This window comes from Schistocerca nitens, chromosome 1 (genome assembly GCF_023898315.1).
Source record: "Schistocerca nitens isolate TAMUIC-IGC-003100 chromosome 1, iqSchNite1.1, whole genome shotgun sequence".
Lineage (NCBI taxonomy): Eukaryota > Metazoa > Arthropoda > Insecta > Orthoptera > Acrididae > Schistocerca > Schistocerca nitens.
In genome coordinates, this window is record NC_064614.1 from 323699295 (window position 1) to 323721287 (window position 21993).

Sequence of the window (21993 nt, forward strand, 5' to 3'; positions counted from 1 at the left end):
TCGGAGACCGTGGCTGTGGTTACAGTTGACGCTGCATCACAGACAGGAGCGCTTGTAGTGTACTCAACGACGAAACTGGGTGCACGAATGGCAAAACGTCATTTTTTCGGATGAATCCAGGTTCTGTTTACAGCATCATGATGGTCGCATCCGTGTTTGGCGACATCGCGGTGAACGCTCATTGCCGGCCTGGGTGGCCGAGCGGTTCTAGGTGTTTATGTCTAGAACCGCGCGACCGCTGCAGTCGCAGGTTCGAATCCTGCCTCGGGCATGGATGTGTGTGATGCCCTTACGTTAGTTAGGTTTAAGCAGTTGTAAGTTCTAGGGGACTGATGACCTGAGCTGTTAAGTTCCATAGCGCTCAGAGCCATTTGAACCATTTTGAACGCACACTGGAAGCCTGTATTCGTCATCGCCATACTGGTGTATCACCCAGCGTGATGGTATGGGGTGCCATTTTTAACAGTGGACGTTACATTTCAGATATGTTACGACCTGTGGCTCTACCCGTCATTCGATCCCTGCGAAACCCTACATTTCAACAGGATAACGCACGACCGCATGTTGCAGGTCCTGTACGGGCCTTTCTGGATACAGAAAATGTTCGACTGCTGCCCTGGCCAGCACATTCTCCTGATCTCTCACCAATTGAAAACGTCTGGTCAATGGTGGCCGAGCAACTGGCTCGTCACAAAATGCCAGTCACTACTCTTGATTAACTGTGGTATCGTGTTGAAGCTGCATGGGCAGCTGTACCTGTACACGCCATCCAAGCACTGTTTGACTAAATACACACGCGTGTCATGGCCGTTATTACGACCAGAGGTGGCTGTTCTGGGTACTGATTTCTCAGGATCTATGCTCCCAAATTGTGTGAAAATGTAATCACAAGTCAGTTCTAGTATAATATATTTGTCCAATGAATACCCGTTTATCGTCTACATTTCTGCTTGGTGTAGCAATTTTAATGGTCAGTAGGGTATTTAAATCCCAGTTGTTTACTGCTGAAGCATTCCCAACGAATTGCGAAAGTTCGAAGTGCTCCTGAATAGCAGAGAAGCCCACATAATACTAGGCACAGGAAGCTGGTAGAAACCAGAAATTGATAGCAGTGAGATTTTTGGAGAAAATTTAATGTATACTGACAGGGTAAGGTAATGGAAAATGGAAGTGATCTATGAATAGCAGAGAAGGTTACATAATACAAGGCACAGAAAGCTGGTAGAAACCTGAAACTGATAGCTATGAGATTTTTTGAGAAAATTTAAGTGTATATTGACAGATAAGGTAATGGGAAATGGAAGTGGTCTTTTTGTCGCAATGGACAAGCCACTTAATTCCACCATGACAGAAATTGAAGCTACAAGTGAGATTGTGTTGGGCAAGACCATGCACCATGGATAGGCATAAAATGATAATTTGAGCCTTCTGTCTCCCACCTTATTCATCTCCTGATGCAACCGAAAACTTCAGAGAAAACCTCAGTTCACTTGTACGTGAATTCCCCTATCAAATTGTAACCAATGGTGGAGACTTTAATCGCCAAACTATTAATTGGGAGAATTACAGTTTTGTTAGTGGTGGGCATGATAAGACTTACTCTGAAACATTAATAAACGCCTTTTTTGAAAACTACCTATAACAGATAGCTAGGAACACCACTCATGACGGAAATATAGTGGATCTAACAGCAACAAATATACTTAACCTCTTTGAGGATGTCTATATCGAAACTGTTGTTAGTGAAAATGGCGTGACTGTGGCAACAATGATTACCAAAGTACAAATGAACTCAAACAAGCAGAAAGATATAATGTTCAGTAAACTAGATAAAAAGTTAGTAGTGTCATATCTCAATGAGGAATTTGAAACTTCCAGCACAGGCCAGGAGCATGTAGAGGAACTCTGGCTCAAATTCAAAAGTTGACCATGGACTGGATAGATATGTACCCAGTAGAACAGTTCACAATGGGTGGGAACATCCATGGTATACACCTGTTGTAAATAAACTTCTAAAGAAACAAAGATTACCGCATAATTTGGGTAAGACAAAGCGTATATGTATAGACAGGGAGATCCTGAACAAACGAATTTGGCTGTAAGAAGAGTAATGTGTGATTCCTTCAATGACTCTTATTGTTGTTGTTGTTGTGGTCCTCAGTCCAAAGACCGGTTTGATGGAGCTCTCCATGCTACTCTATCCTGTGCAAGCCTCAACCTACATCCTTCTGAATCTGCTTAGTGCATTCATCTCTCGGTTTCTACTACGATTTTTACCCTCCACACATCCCTCCAATACTAAATTTGTGATCCCTTGATGCCTCGGAACGTGTCCTACCAATCGATACCATCTTATAGCCAAGTTGTGCCACAAAGTACTCTTCTCGTCAATTCTATTCCGTACCCCGTCATTAGTTCCGTGATCTACCCATATAATGTTCAGAATTCTTCTGTGGCACCTTGTTTCAAAAGCTTATATTCTCTTTTTGTCTAAACTGGTTATCGTCCATGTTTCACTTCCATACTTGCAAGCAAAATACTGTAAAATGATTTCTCACAAAATCCAAAGAAATTCTGGTCGTATGTAAAGGCTGCTAGTGACGTCAAAGTTAGTGACCAGGCCCTATCGAACGAGAAAGGAACTGAAATGAAGGGTACTTAAGCAAAAGCTGACATGCTTACCTACATTTTCAAATGTTCCTTTACAAAGAAAACCCCCAGTGTGTCCCAGTTCAATGCTCGTACCACTGAAAAGATGAATGAAATAAGTATTAGTGTAAATGGTATTGAGAACCACCTGGAATTGTTAAAATTGAACAATGCTCTAGGGTCCCGTGGAATCTCTGCCAGAATCTATACTGAATTTTCTCTTTTAACTGCAGTCTATCGTTGATCCGTCGAGAAAAAGACCTTGCGAAGTTCTTGGAAAATAGCGCAGGACACGCCCAGCCACTAGTAGAGAATTAGAAGTGATCCACAAAACTACCGTCCAGTAACAATGACATCGATTGTTGTCAATTCATAGAACACATTCTGAGCTCAAACATAATGTGGTATATTTAACACAATGACTTCTTTGATGCCTACCATCATGAATTCCGAAAACATCGATTAAGTGAAACCCAACTCGCACTTTACTCACTTGTCATACTGAAATCTTTCGTTCCAGGCACTCAGGTATATGAAATATTTCCTGGCTACCGAAAAGCATTTAACTCAGTGCCACACCTACGCTTATTGTCAAGAATACGAACATATGCTGTATCAAGTGCAATTTGTGACTGGTTTGAAGACCTTTTGGTAGGGAGGACGCAACAAGTTATCTTGGATGGAGGGTCGTCATCAGATGTAAAATTAACTTAGTATGTGCCCCAGTGTGTGTTGGGACCCTTGCTGTTCATGTTGTATATTAATGAGCTTGCAGACAATATTCATAGTAACCCAAGAGATTAGGAAGATGAGCCGGCCGAAGTGGCCGCGCGGTTCTGGCGCTGCAGTCTGGAACCGCGAGACCGCTACGGTCGCAGGTTCGAATCCTGCCTCGGGCATGGATGTGTGTGATGTCCTTAGGTTAGTTAGGTTTAACTAGTTCTAAGTTCTAGGGGACTAATGACCTCAGCAGTTGAGTCCCATAGTGCTCAGAGCCATTTGAACCATTTGAACCATTAGGAAGATGAAGCAGTTATCTATAATGAAGTACTCTCTGAAAGAAGCTGCATAAGGATTTGGTTATATCTTAACATGATTTCAAAGTGGTTTAAACTCTAGCAACTTACTTTAACTGTTCAAATCGTAGAACTATGTATTTCACAAAACGAAAAAATGGTATTATCCTTAGACCATAATATCAATGATTCACTGCTAGAATCGGCCAACTCATAAAAATATCTGTGTAACACTTTTTAGGGGTATGAAATGGAATGATAACATAGGCTCAGTCGTGGGTAAGGTGGGTGGTAGGCTTCGGTTAGTTGCTAGAATACTGGGGAAGTACAGTAGGTCCAGAAGGGACACTGCTTACAAATCACTCGTGCGACCGGTTCTAGAATATTGCCCAACTGTGTGGGACCAGTACCAAATAGGACTAACAGAGGATGTTGAAAGTATACAGAGGAGGGCAGCACGAATGATCACGAATTTGTCTGATCCGTGGGTAAGTGTTACAGAGATAATGAAGAAACTGAACTGACAGACTCTTCAAGATAGACGTAACGTATCCCGAGGAAATCTGTTAACAAACTTTCAAGAGCCAGCTTTCAATGATGATTCTAGGAATATACAACAACTCCTTACACATCGCTCACATACGGATTGTGAGGGTGAGGTTAGAATAATTACTGCACGTGCAGAGGCATTCAGGCAATTATTCTTCCCGTGCTCCATATGTGAATGGGTCAGGAAGAAACTGGTACAATAAGACGTGCCTTGCACCTCAATGTGGTTTCCAGAGTATAGATGTAGATCTAATTATTTCCACGTTCTCGTACCTTCCCTTTACTAAGTGCTGAATGTTCTGCTGGTTTGTCCTACATATCATCCATTACACGTATTGCATTGTAGTTGGTACATTACTGCTTTCTAGTAGATGTCTGGTTTTTGTTAATTTTGAAATGTACTTTTGGAATGAAATGTCTTTCGAATGCTGTGTTTGGGCCTTGTCTTTTGAAAATGTTTGTTACTTTATGTATGAGTTTGTGTCTTTAGGTCATTGTGTACCATCATCAATCTTCTTTCTCGTTTTCATGAACTTTCTGTGTCATTATTGTTCAGTTGCTGTGTGTGCTGGTTTGTGTGGTGTTTTGTTTTTGGCTGCATGTGTATCGGGTTTACTGACTGTATTGGTTGTTCAATTTTTCTGTTTAACTTTGTAACTAAATTACCATTATATTCATTGTCTATTGCTATTTGTGTGATGATGTCCAGTGCATTCTGGCAGTTTTCTGTGCTGAGGGCTATTGTTTTGAGTCTACAAAGCACGTATCTGAGTGCTGAAGGCTTCTGTGAGTGTGTGTGATTTGAAGTCTGATGTGTGATAGTCCATTGTTGTAGGATTACGGTAAATTTCAAAGATACGCTAACTGTTTTCTTTTTTGATGGTTATATCTAAGAAATTTCTTTGATTGTCATGTTCTTTTTTTTAGCGTGCATCTTATCTTTTTGTGTATTGTGTTTATATCTGCATTTTGTTGCAGGTTCATCAGTTAAACAAAAGGTGTCTTCGAAATTATGGTTCAAATAAAGTGTCTTCTAATTCTTCGTCATAATGTTGTTTGAAAATGAGTTTTTCTACGTGGTTGATAAAAATGTTGGCCAGGTCACCTTACACTCGCTGTACGTCCGACTGTGCGCTTCAAAAAACCTCCATCTTGCAAGCTTCCAGAACACCTATTAAAATTGAGAACTATGACGGCAGAACTATAAGAAACACATCACAGTTAATACAACTCAGAAAAGGTATAAAAATTCCTGACAAATGTACCCTTCTGTCTTTTGATATAGAAAATGTGCAGTGTAGCGTATCAGTAGCAGAAGCAGTGAATATCACAGAGTAAAACCTGCATGATTAGAGCCAACTATCAGATGATTTCATCACATAAATACACAAATTGCTGGATCTGATAAAAGAACAGAACTACTTTTAGTTTAATAATAAGTGCTGTTTACCAGAAAGTGGGGTACCAGTGGGATTGCCAGTTTCAGTTGCCTCTCCCAGTTACGAGATGGGCTCATGGATAATCGTTTACGAGTCCTCGATTTCCAGTAACGAACAAAATATGTTAATGTTTGACTTGACGTAACCCCCACGTGGAACGGACACTCCTTATTCCATTACCCATGGCCCGCCGAAAGCTAGCGGCACTGAGTCCATAAGTTTAACACGACTTTCTGTTCGAGATGAACGAGACCCTCCTCCTTCCGCGGTGCAGGGGTTGTACGAGTTTAGACCTGTATCATGTCCCTGACAGAGCGATAGTCCTTGACGTCAGCTCTCACATGTTGTTGTACCGCCGTTCTTCTCTCAATTCTGCCTTGTTTCCTCGAAACAAGCTACGACCGACCTGCGATATTGCCGATACGCTTGATGTCCACGAAGGCGACCTACGGTTTCCTGCAGCAGAAGAAGTTACTAATTGTGGCTGAGAAGAAGCATCCCCATGTTGACTAACGTGCTTTCTGGTGACTGGTACGAGCTCCTTATCTTGCCACTGACGTCCACTTTGCATGGTATCTTCTAGTCAAGGGAAGCAAGAATGGCGATCACGCCTTCTCGGGATTCACCTCGCAGCTGCCCCGCTATGTGTTACCTGTGGTGTTCTAGACATGGACAACATCGCCTGGTGTGCGGATCGGCGATAGGTGTTAGATTAATGTGTATTTTGTTAATTTAAAATAATACGTAACTCATTATTACGATACAGAATCATTACAGTAATGATATCTGTCAACCGGCCGGAGTGGCCGAGCGGTTCTAGGCGCTACAGTCTGGAACCACGAGACCGCTACAGTCGCAGGTTCGAATCCTGCCTCGGGCATGGATGGATGTGATGTCTTTAGGTTAGCTAGGTTTAAGTAGTTCTAAGTTCTAGGGGCTGAAGGCCTCAGAAGTTAAGTCCCATAGTGCTCAGATCCATTTGATATCTGTAAATAAATGCCTGAAACATGTTTTCTTACATCAGGTACATAAATTAAACAAAATTTCTTCACATGATATACATTACAGACAACGTAATGTAAAACAAAATTCAGCAGGATATAAAACTACCGCAGCTGGTAGTTTAAACATCATGATTTTTATCCTAATTCAGTACATTCGTAAGCTGTAGCGAAAAAATATGATTACGTACTACTGACTAAACATTAATTATTTTGCTTCTCAAATATAGATTGACACCAAAATCATTCAACAGAACTAGACATAAAAGACTTCTCGTGAAGTTCTTCCAATATCGAAAGCGGTTTACATCTCGCGACTGTACTATTGTAGTCAACCCCTTTTGTATGACCAGACGAACAAATTTCTTGACCTCAGGTACGACGCTCCATAAGGTTCTTTCGCATTGAGAGACCTTAGAATCTAACAGTAATACAGGTTTTTCTCTCTCAATGATAAAAAAAGAACTTTCAAATTACTTTTGCATGGTCCGACGTTTGTTCATCAGATTTTGATTCTATCATTATGACATTTGGGACTTCAAAAAGAGGTTCGCGAATTCTTGGTCCAAATTCTCCATTAGTTTCTTTTAAAACTATGAAAATGTGGGTGGTCAGTGCGAAAAAAACTGTTTTGACCATTATACGCGAAGACAAGAAACTTGTTAGTCTCATGATACCAAAGGAAACGACGGCACAGGCACGGTCGTGATACATGTTTTCGATGTTTGAAGAATATTGTGAGAAGATTTGCAGATTTAGTTTGTTGACTGATTTTGAGGTCAACCTACACTTGAGAAACAATATAATTAAGCTGCGGTCATTGGTATATAATCAATTATTTTCCCCACACCTTACCAATGTACCGAAATATGACTGATACAACTCAGGATATTTAGAGGATCAGCCATGACAATTTTAAATCCTGCTGAATTTTGGTTTATATTGTGTTCTCTGTCGTGTATATTATGACAAGAAATTTCGCTCGTTTTATGTGCATGGTGTAAAAAAAACGATATGTTTCAAGCATTTATTTTTAGATTATCACACTTGACAAACAATATAATTAAGCTGCAGTCATTGGTATATAATCAATTATTTTCCCCACAACTTGCCAATGTACCGAAATATGACTGATACAACTCAGGATATTTAGAGGATCAGCCATGACAATTTTAAATCCTGCTGAATTTTGGTTTATATTGTGTTCTCTGTCGTGTATATTATGACAAGAAATTTTGCTCGTTTTATGCGCATGGCGTAAAAAAAAAACGATACGTTTCAAGAATTTATTTTCAGATTATCCTTATGGTAATGATTTTGTATCATAAAAAGTAGATACTTATCATATTAAATTAACAAAATACACATATGTGGAAATCTAAACTAAAAAGAACATAAACAAAACATAAATGTAAAACGTAAAATAACAATTAAAAACACAAAACAAGTATAAGTAAAATAAGTAATTAGACTAATAATGAATGTTTAGATATTTCAATTAGGTGCGTTGAGAATACCCCGACAGCACATTGTGTACAGTTTATTTTCTAAAAATGTGTTTCAGAAACCAGCTTTATTAAACACGGTTGTGTGTAGCTTGAAAGCTTCATTAATTTACACTATAACAAAAGTTTTCCTTTATCGAAATTAGTCAGTTATGGTGGGGTAAGCCATGTCAAATTGAACTGATTATATTAAAAAATTCGATCATACGATTTTCAAGAACGTTATTTACGTATGAACTTTTGTGCGAAAAAGTTACGTAGATTCCATCGATTCAAACATATTGACTATATCCTTTGGGGTATGTTTTACCCCTTAAAAGTGAAATTCGGCACAAACAAGAAAATACGTATTGCGTTAGTTCCCCCTCCACTCACACGTAAAGTTACGTCAAGACTGCTGATTGACACTAGGGAAAGTTCTCTTGTCAGTGCAATCTGTCAGGTGCGTGCATGTGTCTCCGAATTACCGGTGCATGGAAAGGCAGTTGATGTGATCGCTGTTTACCGCCTTCAGAAACAACACCTTAGAGGTTGTGAGGTAATATGGACAAGCACACCGTGGAATCTGATGTTCCCATTTTTACAATAAGACGAGGACTTCATATCGGAGTAACTTTATTTGTTTCCATATTTTGAGCTCGAGTGCTTTTTCTATGGAATTAACTAGACAGGCATTGATGGAAGCTTGACTCCGGAAACATGTTGCTGTGTATTATGGTCCTAATGTTATTGGTTATATGCTGAAATATTTATAACATTTACCTTAACAACCTCTACCTACTGTCGTTAAGATTGACAAAATTTGATTAAATTTTCTACAAGTTCTTATAAGATTCCTATTTCAGTACTATCCTTATATCCACGGCTTTGCCCTTTTATGTCAAATATATTATATAGTCTCATCTTGCCCTCTCCTCTGCCCATCTCCTGCTCACTCACTCTCTATCCCCTCTCCCCCGACTTGGTCCATCACCTTTTCTCCCCTCTCACTGTCCACTGCCTATTGTATTTCTCTCTGTCTATTTGTTCCTCTCTCTGTATTGTCTCTCTCTCTCTCTCTCTCGCTCTCTCTTTCTGGCTATCTGCTCCTCAGCCTCTCTCTACCCATCTCTTCCAACGACTCTGTCCCTCTCCTCCTGCACCCTCTCCCATTTCTCTCCCCTTCCCTCTATCTATGTCCATTTCCTCCTCTTTCTTCCCCATCTGGTCACCTCTTCCTCCTTCCTCTGCTCCACATTCTCTATGTCCGTTTCATCCTCCGACCTCTATGTCCATTTCGTCCTCCCCCTGCCTCTCCTCCTCCTTCCTCTCACTAGTCATCTCCTCTTCTCTCCTCCTTCTCTGCTCTGCTGTGTCCACCCATATACTCGCGTACATCCCTTTGTACGTATCCATACAGCACACCGGTCTTCCACGGCGTAGATGTCAAGCGTTACCAAACAGTCTGACAAGAAAATGATTTAATATTGTATTGACATCGTGTTGTGACGTATGTTGAAACTTTCAACTCTCTGGCTCATCGGGTAGTTATTTTAAAACCAATTACATGATTAGTACCGAACAGACAGACAGACAAGAAAGCGATGCAATGAAAACCTGGAACAAAATTCCATTTCATTTGCCCAGTACGTTACATCCTGTGTTCCGAAAACCATCTCAGTCTGCAGTTGCCTGTTTGACGATTTTTAATTTGTTTCTGGATCTCTGTCATATTTTTGAGGTGAGTATTAAAATGTAGAACAATTAACTCGAGAGTTTTCAAGCGCTGAATTCCTTTCATGTTTAGCGGCCGCTGTATAATGTTGCCAACAAACAGGAAAAGTGATCAGAGATTCACCAAAATTTGGACCGATTCTCTGAGTCCATTAGATTTTGCTTCACAGATATTCAACGAAATAGAGCTGCTTTGTAGTTGTTCAAGTATTCCTTTATGTAACCATCATAAACGCTCATGGAACAGTATGAAAGGCCGTTGGAGTGGCTAGCATAGAGATGTGGTTTTTAGAACAGTCATTTGGACTTTTATTTTTTTTAATATTTGTTTTTAAAAATACGAATGAATGCGTCACTTCTGAACAATGACTTCCATTTTTTGCGTTTACTTGTCCTCACCTGTAAACAGTGGTATGGATCATGTTGATTGTTCTGAGAAATGGTGCAGTTAAGTTTTGGCCAAAGCTCGTAAATAAGATATCTCAGGTACGCCCATCGTGATTTATTTATTGAGGTAAGTCGCTCTTTTCATATATTTCTAGAACAAGGGCATATTTTTAAAATCGTAATTTCTGTCCAAATTTTGTTCTTAAAAATACGTCAATTGGTATTTAACATTGTTTACTTTGAAACCGACTGCACTTAGCATGACTTAGTATCGACTTACCTTGTTTACTTGCTGGCCGAGTTAACGAAACATTACTTTGAATGTTCGTAAAAATACGAGATTATAACAACCGCATTGCTTACCTGACAAACTAAGAGATGCATTACCGGTTTTTGCGGTAATACAATACAACATCCTCAAAAATTTGTCTATGATTCAGTACAATACAAGTTTTACTGTCTCTCTACTACAGAACGTATACAATTTTGAGGACGCCTCGTACCATGTCTGCAATCGCATCACCACGTAAATTCACGTAACTATAGTAGAGACATAGTTTACTTGCATGAATAATTATTCACATCTACCTAATAGCAATAACTTTCGAGGCTCATTTGTGTTCAGGAACAGCTTAGGGTCTGTATCTGACCCATAGTTATCCATATCATCCTCATAATTGTACAGCTCGACCTGAAAAGGACTTTCCTGGCACTAACACGTTATTACTATGGGCAACCATGTTTCTGGCACTTACCACTGTTTACATGCACGCATTCTGACTTACAAAATTCTTTCGAGCATTATCAACGGCCGCGAGCGGAGTACTCGGCCGAAAGATCGTGAATTCTAAACCACTCATCACGGCTGTGAAAGTATGCATTTGTGTAATTCGAAATTTTTTTGTCTAGAAGATACATACAACTACAAAAAAGCGATTATTTCCCGTTGGAATATCCAGCAAAGAATAATACCTTTTTTTCTGTCTTTAGGTGAATACATTTCAGCACATTGATCGTTAGTTTGAAATGAATACCAAAACTGCCCCTTGGGAAGCCACCAAATCGCTAACAGAAACAACACTGTCCTTCTCTATCCGTCTTCATTTATTACAGCGAAAACTGAATATGAAACATGTATTTTCAGGAAGTCAACTACGTTTTCTGTTCCGACTCTGCTGCTGAGTGGTCGGCGTAGATGACGTGCATGCCGAGGACGCGGAATCGATTGCCGATACTGCCAAGGACTTTCCTACGGTGGGAGGACTGGTACGGGGTGCACTCAGCCTCGTGATGCCAATTGAGGAACTACTTGACCGAGTAGTAGCGGCACCGCGGTCCGGAAAGTCTGCAAAACGGCTGGGAGATCTGTGTCCTGACCGGATGCTCCTTCATACCGCAGCGCACGATGCTGCAAGGCAGCGGTAGGCGCGGCGGCCGGTAAACACCCTTGGGCCTTTCACGGTCTGGCCGAGGAGCTCTTTTTGTAACGTTTTCAACAATTGTTGGACGAATTGTGTATGTCATGTAGAAACTGCGTGCAATTTGAAAAGGAATGGACCCTTGGAAACAGCAAACTATACCTGATGATTGTAATTAAAGTGCAGCAACTCGAAGAACTCCGGTGTGGGCTTTAATTATCGTATGGCAACGATACTCGGCAGATAATCTAATGCGTTACTGAGAAATCGATTTATGTTGAAAAATAGTTAATTCCAATTTTCGCCAACTAGTAAAAATCTGGCGCTGTGAATGCAAGAAACATATACAGATTTATTTGCATAGGCAATGGATTATGAACGGAATTTGGGCACAAAAGGTCACACAAGTGTGAATTTTATTTTGTTCGTCGCTTACACAGTTTGCTCAATATGAGCACCGGGGACGCCAACGAAATGCTGTACAGCGCCAGATTTACATCTGGTGGCCTAAATTGGAACTAATTTTTTTTCCATCGGTTTGGCATTAAGGCATTAGCATTTCTGCGACGTTTCCACATGGTATCTCCGTGAGAAGCTCAACTTTTATTGCGACAACCGGCGTAAGTCTAGGCTATTGCCAACAAGGTGATGTGCACTTTTGAGGTTGTGATGTTTCACCCAGAGCTATTGTTCGAATTCCAGCCGTAATACATGGAGATCGATCCAATATTTTAAGGAAGATACTGCCGCCATGGAAGATGCTTTGAAGGCCAGAAAGAACCGCTGGCGAGATCATGCTTTCGTGCTGGGTGAAACCGAACTTCATCTCCGAATCTTTCCAGGCAATTTAGCTATATTATCAAAGTTCTATAGTAGTAAGGCCCTGTGATCTCCGGTCACTCGTCACATAACGTACCATAATACAACGTAACGTAACGTTTTATTACCACTATTTCCTTTCGTTTGTCAGAAAATGCCTTCACAGCAGTGATCGAGCCTTTAATACGCAGTCATCAAAACGTAGAACACAAAACAGAGAGTAATGCAGCCGGCCGAAGTGGCCGTGCGGTTAAAGGCGCTGCAGTCTGGAACCGCAAGACCGCTACGGTCGCAGGTTCGAATCCTGCCTCGGGCATGGATGTTTGTGATGTCCTTAGGTTAGTTAGGTTTAACTAGTTCTAAGTTCTAGGGGACTAATGACCTCAGCAGTTGAGTCCCATAGTGCTCAGAGCCATTTGAACCATTTTTTAGAGTAATGCAACAACCCTCACACTGTAATGCCATTGCCTCTGCTGCGGGAAAAACTCAGCTTAGTGACATTGTGCCGCTCTGGAATTCATTGAGTGAACCCAATACAAGATGCATATAGGCCAACTCTTCATCAGTAAACCTATCCATAATGCTGTGAACCGTTGTTGACCTGAAAAACAAACCCGAGACCGAATCGAGTAGTTCTGAAAACAGGCTTGAGGAGGAAGACTAAAGTGGGTACCGTGGGTGAATGAATAGAAGCTGTTTCCAATTAAGACAGCGCAAAACCCACTTTTTACCAGCCGGCCGCAGTGGCCGAGCGGTTCTAGGCGCTAGAGTCTGGTACCGCGCGACCGCTAGGGTGGCAAGTTCAAATCCTGCCTCGGGCATGGATGTGTGTGATGTCCTTAGCTTAGTTAGGTTTAAGTAGTTCTAAGTTCTAGGGGACTGATGACCTCAGAAATTAAGTCCCATAGTGCTCAGAGCCATTTGAACCCACTTTTTACCGTTGTGAACATGTATTCAGTGCAATACGGATACAAAGGTACATGGTGGTAAGAAATGAAAGGTAATGTAATTACCCCGTAATGGACCACTACAGAACACGAGCCCCTTGTACCGAAATACACATGTGTGGACTAAGCAGCTCCCCTGCACCCCGTTGTTAGAGCTTTGTATCGACTTCTGGATCGTGTCAGCCTGTATTGTACCTCGTGTTGGCCTACGCTACTGGGCTTGGTTTGTGGTCGTCTCATTCTTGACTGTGCATGAGTAGGCTTCATTGACCTCTCTTTGCGCCGGCCGGTGTGGCCGTGCGGTTCTAGACGCTTCAGTCTGGAACCCCGTGACTGCTACGGTCGCAGGTTCGAATCCTGCCTCGGGCATGGATGTGTGTGTGTCCTTAGGTTAGTTAGGTTTAAGTAGTTCTAAGTTCTAGGGGACTGATGACCACAGATGTTGTCCCATAGTGCTCAGAGCCATTTGAACCTCCCTTTGCTACGTACTACCGATTCACATCGACCTTCCTGGCGGACATGTCTCAGCTGAGTCTAGGGTGACCTCGCCTGTCACGGCCGCCTTCAATATTTTAACTGTCCGAATGAAGTAGTTAAAGACTGATACGTGAGTATGAAACAAAGCAAGAAAACAAGGAAAACTGCAACGAATGAGTTGGAGACGGTGCCGTCACTAGACCTCACTGTCCGTAGTATGTTCAGAAGCTGTACGACTCGACCTGAGTCGACAGCGCTGCAATGTTACGGCGTTTACATCGCGAGCGACACTGCAGCAACGCCCTCCGGAGTAGGAATGGCAACTATCGCTGAAACACTCAGTTTTTGACTATATTGGTCTTTTTCCACGCCAGGTTAAACGGACTATTAACACCGCTCAAAATAAGGTTTTTTTTGAAATCACCAATTTTCGGTTTTTTGTGTGTGTTATTTTCTGTAATAAACGTAGAAATCAAACAAAAATTGACTAATTTTGACGATCTCTCACTTTCAAGAGACATAGAATCAAAATATTTAACTCAATCGGCAAATAAAATAAAACTCTATCCGTTCACTATTCACTGGTTTTAGCGAAAATTGGTAAGTGGCTGAATACTACAAAAAATGAACCGTATTCTCCTACTGAATCAAATATTAAACCTGCTCAAAAATTATTCTGCAATTGTGGCTCAATCACTATTTGGGCATTCCGAATAGTCACTGCTAAGGGGAGAAAACTGATGTTGAAAAACATTCTTTTTTGTATGAATTGTATGTTTTCAAGGACTACAAGCAGAATAAGGCCTGTTATGCAGATGCAGGCAGCAGATAAGCTACTTTCAAATTTTATTGTATACTTTGAATAAATTATTATGGCTTTAATTTATTACTGTTTCCATAATTTCCTTTCTCTTTTACTATTTCATAGGAACGACAGACAAATCATTACTCTATTAAAGAAAATTAAGCATTTTACTTCACTGTTACGTCACTCCGTAAAAATAGTTCTGCATTAGCATTTGGGGTCATTCTGCAACATAGCGGATTTCCTGCAACGACAGCGAGGAACTACTCTACAGACTACTGCTATGGCTAATTGATATTTCTTGTTTTTAGACGTTTAATAGTAAAAACTAAAAAACACCTCTTATAACCGGGAACTAATAAATATCGAAAATTCCCTTTTATTCAAAACTAAAATACTGGCATTGGTTTTAAACGTTCGGTTTTTCCAATTGCTACTCCGGAATTAAGGAGAGAGGCCGTGGTGTGCTGGAAGGCAGAACGCTGAGCTGTGCAGAAAACTACGACTTCGAGGGAACCAGAAACTACCATCGAGCAAGGGAGCGGTATGGGTAGCCGTTGTCGGTTCCTAGAACGCGCAGCTCGGGGTAGTGTCTTGAGCTGTTTGAGTGACTTGTCATACAGTGCTTCCCTAAACACTTGTTGCAAGTTGTTGTTAAGTATCTCCCCAATACGACCAATAGTGTGCTCATGGTAGAGAGCAGACTTATTTTTGTGTAATGTGTACATATGCTTCTGGCCAGTGTTAGGGCGACAACAGATTACTGCGTGCATGTGAAATTCGTTATAAAATTACTGCTGTTACCGACTGTGTCATGTTAATGACTCAAAGGAGCTATGTTGAAGTGCCCAGTAAAGCGAGATACATTATTCTACTAGTTGCCAGGTGATGTGAACGTGTATACAGGGTGTCTCAAACGTTTTATGTCGAATTGAAACAGGTGATAGTGAGTCCACAACCGATTATACTGCGTTAGGGAAACAACAGTCGGACATGCGAGTTAGTTGTGATACACCACATAACAACAACATAGCTCATAACAATTGTTCAAAGTGACGACAGCCAATATCAATGCATGCACGGCAACGGAGCATTCAGTTAGTATCCTTTTCTCAAAGATCCCTGGTGCCTATTACCAGGAAACAGGTGGCTTGGGCCCGAGCATGCAGGTCTTCATTAGTTTCTAAGGGGATTTCATACGCTATTGCCTTGACGTACCCCAGAGGAAAAAGTCAAGAGGTGTTAGATCCGGCGATTGCCCTGACCGTGGGACAGGACCACTACTTCCAATCAAATGATGATGGTACGTGTTGTTCAGATGCTCGCGGACATTAACATCGAAGTCGGCTAGTGCTCCGTCGTGTTGAAACCACATCCTTTAGCGGACAAGAGTTAGAGTCTCAAAGAATTGTGGCAGCACATCTCACAGGAGCACCAGGTAACAGGGACCAGTCAAACCGGGTGGCAGGAAATAAGGTACTGTTAGCTGATTTTCAACATTACCCGCCGACCCGTTTAAAGCGAATTGTTCCTTGTGGGCACAGATGTGGGTGGCGTGGGGATTGTCCTCAGTCCAGACATGGCTCTTGCGGATGTTCAAAACACCACCAGGTGTGGATGATGCCTCAGCTGTGAACAATACTCACTGTACGAAGTCCGGGACTACTGCATCCATTGACAGAAGTGAACACGGGTTTCAAAATTTGTAGGTTCCAACGCTTGTAAACGTTCATTATAATATCGGTTTAATACCTGTTCCACCAATACACGCCACAGTGTATCCTTCGAAGTGGTCGTTTCACGGGCAATTTGACGGGTCTTATTGTTGTTCAATGAACAACATACAACCGGAATCCATGCGATAGTGCGGCTAAACTGCACTCGCCGTTGCCATGCATTCACTGAGACTGGCGGTCATCATTTTGAACAATTACTATGAGCTACGTTATTGTTATGCGGATTACACTGTTTATATCTATAACACAATAAACGTACATTTCCGACCATTGGTTCCGTATCTCAATGTAATCAGTTGTGGACCCGTTATAATGTATTTCAACTACACGCAAAGGTGTGAGACACCCTGTAAATGAAACAAACCTTTGCTATATTTTCGTCTAGAGCTCTAGATTACCGCTCTGGTTCCCTTTTGCAGTGGTTTTGTAGAAGTCTCACTTTTCCTTGTTACTGCCGTTGCCATAAATTCGCTTTGAACACAAGGTCTAAACTACTTTGAGTATTTTTTGAGAACATTTTGTCACTGTGCTGTAATTTCGAATTTTCTCGATATTTTTTATAACTGGTAATATTTCCGATCGATTGTGAATGTGCTATCTGCCAGTTTATGTGCACCGTTATTTACAGTAAATTCTCATGTAAAGGTTCTCACGGTTGGGCAAGCTTGTATGAGTTTTTTTTCAGAACGTTACGCATTTTAAAATTTATCCTGATTGTACTTGTCTGGGTGGGCAGCTACAGTTTAGCTTTATTATTGAAGTGTTTTAACAATATATTGGGTATCCATGGTATCTGACACCTATTTTCGAAGTTTTTCGCATTTATTATAACACTTTAGTAATCTTGGACTGATTGAGAGGCTATCAGTCTCTTACAGAATATTTCTTGTATACTATTAGTTGATGCTGTTATTTACCGTCTAGTAACGTCATCAGAAGATCAAAACCATTTGAAAAATGACTTAGACACGGCATCTGAATGGTGTGAAAAGTGGCAATTGTCTCTCAATAAGGAAAAGCGTGAGGTCATTCACATTAGTACAAAAAGAAATCCGTTAAATTTCGGTTACACGAAAGATCACACGAATCTAAATACTATCACTTTGACTAAGTACTAGGAATTACGTAGAGCAGCAACTCAAAAATGGAACTCTCCCACAAATAACGTTGTGGGGGGAAGGCTAACTAAATACTACTTTTTATGGACAGAATACTCAGAAGATGCAATAGCTCTGCTAAAGAGACTGGTTACACTACCCTTGTTCGTTCTGTGCTAGAGTAATGCAGTGCTGTATGGATTGACTGGGAACATCCAAGCAAGTTCAAATAAGGCTAGTTCGTTTTGTACTAAAGCGCAATAGAAGAGAGAGAGTTTCACGGATATGATGTGGGGTCTTGCCCACTCGTCGCGTGGAGGGTGTCTCAGGGATGCTGCGTTCTCGGAATGCTGTACAATAGTTCAAGCAAATAACATTAGTAGTTTTAGTTTAGTAAAGTAGATTGACAATACTTAACTTGGAATATACAATGGTGTCGGATGCGATGGGCGACATGCAACATAAATTCGAGTCCTTTGCTATATACAATGTTCATGCCAGTTCGACACACAATTTGTGGATCATTAATAACTGCTATTGTAACGTTCTCTGCTAGGCCTGTCCGTATACTGTCCCGATACTCAGCGGCCGGGGCTGACGGGAGCGGCCCTTATATTCTCCTCTTGTGGAGGCCGCTCCTGTCGTGGTGCGGTCCTAATCAGTGCACCATTGGCTGACGTCGTTTCACCGCCTTCTCTTCTCTTGCGTTCCTCATCTTCGTTCCTGCGCTTGTGGTTACGCCAGAACATGTGATAAGCGAGTTGGGATGTCAATCACTAAAACAAAGGCGTTTTACGTCCTGGTGAGATCTTCCCACGAAATTTCAATCACCAACTTTCTACTATGAATGTGCAAACATTTTACTGTCGCTAACCTACATAGGGAGAAATGATCATCGCAATAATATAAGAGAAGTCATAGTTCATATAAAAATATTTAAGAGATTCTTTTCCCAACGTGCTGTTACAGAGTAGAATGGTTGAGAAATAGCCTGAAGCTGGTTTGAAGAACCATCCTCCAGGTGCTTAAGTGTGAACTGCAGAGTGGTCATGTAAATGTAGGTGTAGGTTAATCTGTTAAATTGAGCGTTCTCACACTTCTCATTTTTTTCTCCTTCAATTATCGCCTTTTGATAATGAAAAAATTTCTAGAAGTTCACTATATATTTCCATTTGTATTCCCCTAATGGTTTAAACAAAATTTTAAATGGAATAACCGTTCGGGGGCCACATCTTACTTACATCTTTCTTGACTATGAAGCCAGCCACAATGTGATTAAATTAAACTTACCTTCGTTCACAGCAGATGCTCGTAATGACATCCGTTTTTTGGCAGGACACTTTCTAAGCACTTTACGAAATACTCGTAGAATTTCGGCTGCCGAAATCTTTGAAATCAGAACTCAAAAACGTTCCAACTCTTTGAGTAGATTATTTGCGTACGACTTATCTTGTACACACTACAGACATTGAAATCACAGAGATTCAAACCCCTGCAAGACACCAGTCAAGTCTCCTATCATCAAAAATACTTCATAATAGTGTCATAGACACACTGACGATCTGAGCTCTGGTATTGTCCTGCACTAGCTGTTAATTCTACGAAAACTTTTGCAGCATATTGTTTACTTGCTGTACCTTGTGGTTCCGTAGAAAGCGATAAGTCCATAATTGGTGGTGTACTAATTGTACATTGTACTCTTGTTTTCACAATGTGCTGAGGTTTTTTTTTCTCCGAGTTCAAGTACCACGATAAATGCAGCCATGCTTCACCAGAATAAAAGACTTCACTAAAATAAAAGAGGAGGTGTGGACCGAGGTACCCATAATGCACAGATACTGTAATCAGTTGCAGTACTGACGTTGAATCTGTAATGGTTAATCGATGCTCTACCGATTGTGTACAAGGTTTCAGTTCGCCTCCGTACACAGTCCTTTAAAATATCTGTTAAACAAGACAGCTATTTTCTTTGACTAATTTCCAAGGTACCAATTACTTTACTGTTAAAGTTCTTTGTGTACTATAATTGTGGTGTGCGTACTGTAAGACCTTCGGTACACACACCATCAGATTATCTGAGTTGTCGCTCTAACGAAGTAGGCGAGTGTCAGCAATGTATCTCGTGGTCTTATCGTGGCGTGTTTATCTTCTGCCGTTAGGTCAGACGATAGAAATGCCACTTCTATGCTTAGAGTAGCAGATTGACGGTGACCAACTTTAAACAGAACTTGATTAATTTTCACACACATTTATTCAAATAATAAAAATCCCAGATATTACGTAACTTGATTCTGGATGCTGTTTACAATTGACAATCTGAAGTTCCTTTGGTCTTGATACTTGACAAAGTGTCTATACATTTCTCTTCATGGCTAGGTACAGGAATATGATAATCTTATTAGGCGCAGACTGAAACTTGACTATAGACTAGTGCAGACTGATGCAGACTGATGCAGACTAATGCAGACTGGTACAGACTGGTGCAGACAAAGGCAGACTGACTAATCGGAGGTCTGTACACTTGTTATAATACCTCGAGCGTTCAGGTATCACTATGCGAGTGTGATCTGCGAGGAGAAAAGGTTCTACGTTAGCAGCAATCTCATTGGCTGCGTTACATATTAATACGCGGATCGGCGGAAGCAGAATTTGGTCCGTCTCTAAGACAGCGCCATCTCGTAGTGCGGAGACGGACGAGTGCTGCGCCTGCGCTGTTGTGCTTAGCGGGGCGCGCTATATTGGGAAAGTTGTGTACGCGCTGACTACGCGGAACTATGTACACAACAATAATGACATAGGTCGAAGCAAAGTATTAAAATTAATACCAGCAGCTGTGGTAGCCTCAGTGCCAATGTAGCGTAACAGCTAACTCATATGTGCAGTAAGCAGCAGAACCGCATTCGAATCCTAGTGCTGGCACAAATTTTAATGCATTGCCTTGGCACAGATAATTGTTGTAGATAAAGGCGCCTCCATACGTAAGACCTATATGATTAATATATCACATGTGCCTGAGTTGCAGGCAGATTAACCCCATTTCACTCATTGCTAAGCTGTTACTCCTATACTGGAGAGCCTTGGCAATACTGGTGTGAGTTTAGAAGTGGGGATAGCAATGGCATGAGGCATGAGTTGGAATTTGTGTCGGCGAGGGAGATGTACAAGCTTAAGCCGTTCAGACGTGCTAATTACAGTGCCACTGCGACGCAACGGTTAGCGAATCTGCGTAATAAGCAGGAGACCCAGGCTTGAATCCCAGTGCTGGTAGAAATTTTAATTCATTTCTTCAACTTACTTCATTATCGTCGATAAATGTGAGACTCGATACGGTTCACGCACATTAACTATGTGTGAAGTGCATTGTGTAATACAGATTGAGTCTCTTGTAATTTTTTAACAATATCGTATAGTTTATCATTTGAAATGGGTACGCAGACAAACCTCCGTTTCAGGGTACCTGCTAAAAATCCCTGAAACTGTAAGATGTGACCGATTTTATGCCATGATAAGTGGTAAAGTTAAGTTACAACACTATTAACGTTTATTAAATGCTGGACTACGCTTCAGAGTGACACAGACAACAGGACACTGGTTTTCAACATAGTCACGAAGTATCCATAAACAATAGTCGAACATTCGATCAACTTATCAGTTCCTCGACAGGAGAAACCTACTCTTTGGTCAAGGGTCCATTAGAGTACCTCTGTATAAACGTCCTCATCGTTAGAAAATCTCTTTCCTTGGATGCCCTGATGCTGTCTGTGACCGATGTCAATTGCCTTCCTACCCAGTCAGCATTCCCCACACCTCTGCTGTCTTGGTCAAATTGTTGGCACCATTTCATTACGGCTCGACGCAGCATTCCATTTGGTCTATAGACTGCCAGTATTTCGTAATGAACCTGAGTGCTATTTTTGTGTCTGCAGGAAATAAGAAAAATGTACTCATTCCCGATAATTTACCACACTTGGTAGGCAATGGTCTTAACGAGGGACGATGTGTGTGATTTACTTCATTAAGCCCAAAAGTACTTGTCGCAAAGGGCTACGTTTTGGATATCGATGACTTTACTACTAAACTATCTCTTCGTCTGACTAAAAAAATTAAAAATGGCTGCAAGCTTCTCATTAAATTAGTTTCAACTGCTGCAGCTGTTTTCTCAGATAAAAGGTGAGGAACCTGGCTTAATATCTTATGTACACTGTTCTCAGGCGTGGAAAACATTCATTTTTACTGCATGTTTGTCGATAAGTGGTTACACGCCAATCTGAAAAACATTTACGCTAACCAGATTTTCTGTGTATTGGTCCAGATCCTCCATCTCATACTGAACTTTGTGACGATCATTAAAAGAAATTGCTAGAAACTGCTCTCAGTTTACTATATATATATCTGGTTTTTCGCATCAATACACAGTCAAGTCACATTAATGTGA